Genomic DNA, 2,610 nt, shown 5'->3' with positions numbered 1-2,610 from the left:
AATCCCATAGAGAACCTGTGGTCAATCCTCAAAAGGTGAGCGGACAAACAGTAGCCAACAAATTGTGATGAACTACGAGCACTAATAAGTCAAGAATGGATCGCCATCAGTCAGGATTTGGCCCAGAAGCTGATATCCAGCATGACAGAGCGAATTGCAGAGGTTATGAAGAACAAGGGTCAACACTGTAAATATTGAGTCTTTGCATATATTGAATGTTTTTGCCAATAAAAGCCTTTAAAACTTATGAAACGCTTATCTTTGTTTTCCAATATACCATAGAAACATGTGAAAAATAATCTACAAATACTGAAGCAGCAAATACAAAATGTATGTCACTGCCAATAATTTTGGCCATAGCTGTATGTGCTAAGTGGCAGTATTATATAATAATTGTGTGTGTGTGTGTGTGTGGGGGGCTACATTTTTGTATTTAAAGGAGTATTCTGGGTTCAGAACAAATAAAGCTCATTCGACAGCATTTGTGGTATAATGTTGATTACTATAAGAATGAATTTCGACACATCCCTCCTTTTCTTTAAAAAAAGAAAAAATGGAGGGTTTAAAGGCAGAAATTGTGATCTTATAATTTTATAAAAGCACTCACATGAATTCTTATGTTAAAATACATGTATTATTTGAGCTGTAAATGTTTTAGGGTTTGTTGACATTACATCATCATGGCAACAAAGTTGTCAAATTGACTATAACCTTACACAGAAAAGGTTAGGAAGTGATTTATCAGACTAAAATCATGTTTACATGCATATTGTTTATGTCTTCTGGCTATACTTTAGAAACAATGAGTATTTTAACATTTAACATTTGGCCCTCCATTAACTTCCATTGTTAGTGCATCACTGGAAGCAAGAGGAGCAAGTCAAAATGATTTTTTATGGTAATCAATATTATGCCACAAATGCTTTCAATCGAGCTTGTATTGAACCCGGAATATTCCTTTAATAAGACTTAAGTCAGATTGCTATTGTTAAAGTGATGTAATTGTACAGTGAAAGGGGAAATCCCACCGAGAAATTAATGTGGAGCTGAGTATGAATAAACCCACAATTGTTTCACACAAGGGTTAACAGTATACGTGTGAACGTGTTTTGTGGGGCACAAAATCTCCCCACTGACTCTCTTCCCACTCACCATCACACGCGCACACACAGACACACAGACAAAGCACAAAGAAAAGGGTCAAAGTTGCTTTAGAATTAACACAATCCATTTTATTGTTTTGTTTTGCTTTAACTGAGGAAGAGGTTATTGTCAGCACCCTTATATCTTTAGTAAAATAATACATTTTGAACTTCAAGTTCAGATGTACCTCTGTTACACACAATATAGAAATACAGTGACTGACATGTTTATTGGTTATTAGCCACACTGGAAAAAACGCTCAGTTGTAAAAAATAAAAATTGAAAAGAATAAAATAAATAAATAATACACATACAGAGGAATATATTCATAACTAACCAGTTGCAGTTACAATATAATGCAGCACAAATTGCAGACATGTAGATTATATGTCAAATCATTTGCATAGTTTAGGACATGTGGTTCGCAGTCCACACTCTTGATGTTGTATTCTGTGTAGATGCTGTTTTAAAGGGTAAAGTGGAGTTTTTGGGACGTGCTGTCATTTCATTTGATTTCCTCTTGTCCATCAATTTTATGGCTCTCCTGACCCAAGGCATTTTTGGATTGGAGCAAACAGTAGAGCCTTTGACTGTTTTAAATCTACAAATACATTAAAAGTAACAAATTAGCATGAAAATAAAATGAAATATATAGATTTTATGTAAAGCCCCAATCGTCAATAATGTAATTAATTTACACTGTTTCAAAAACCTTGTTTGGTATCAAACTTCTGGAATTGAAATGCACTTAAAACTTTATAATAAAACCCTATTAGCTCAGATGTATCATAAAATTATTAGTTCGCCCAGGATTAACAGCATACACTTAAATAAGAAAAGAGAACTCACGCAACGGCATCAATGTGGCAAATGCCTGCTGTATGTCGCTTGTAATTTATAATATTTTTCAGGCGTAAAACTGTGTCTGATGTCTTGAGACATGGGCAGGTTGAACGGCCAATAACTGCAAACACCAAAAGGGAATAAAAACATATTTTAATACCTCAGAACACAATTGCATTCCAAATAATAGAGCAATTAGTAAATAGAGAGGAAATGAAAATCAGTAAACAAAGTTGTTGTTGTTTTTTTAGATACATAAAGCTTCTTACTTTGGCAGGTGACATAAGTGAGCAGCATTGTAGCCAGGCACAGTAGTGGTGATATCGACCTCATCTTCTCTCATTCAAGTCTGATGCGTAATACCTATAGCTCAACACAACATGCACTTTTATAAACACTCGCAAGGGGGAAAATGAACATCAGAGCTTCCTCCCACGAAGATGTCACATACCAGCTTGGAAACAAAAAGGCCCCACATCACTTCTCGGTTGACCACCATCTCACAGGAACATTCACAGCTCTCCATTTGCAATTACAGAGATGTGTCATTTTGTTAAATGGTCTAAATGACCATGATGTTGAGGTCAATCTAAATATAGGTGGAAAGTTATATGCGTTGAAGAA

General features: G+C 35.1%; 1 long non-coding RNA gene across 1 annotated transcript; it reads right to left on the bottom strand.

Moving 5' to 3' along the window:
- Positions 1–1,243: 1,243 nt before the first annotated feature.
- Positions 1,244–2,400, bottom strand: LOC127635389 (uncharacterized). Its single transcript, XR_007969471.1, has 3 exons — positions 2,256–2,400; positions 1,993–2,107; positions 1,244–1,744 (listed from the first exon to the last, which is right to left on the bottom strand). It is a non-coding gene; the product is annotated as an uncharacterized LOC127635389 (long non-coding RNA).
- Positions 2,401–2,610: the final 210 nt, after the last annotated feature.

The sequence above is a fragment of the Xyrauchen texanus genome, chromosome 42 (genome assembly GCF_025860055.1).
Source record: "Xyrauchen texanus isolate HMW12.3.18 chromosome 42, RBS_HiC_50CHRs, whole genome shotgun sequence".
Taxonomy (NCBI): domain Eukaryota; kingdom Metazoa; phylum Chordata; class Actinopteri; order Cypriniformes; family Catostomidae; genus Xyrauchen; species Xyrauchen texanus.
This window is presented reverse-complemented; position numbering and strand designations above follow the sequence as displayed.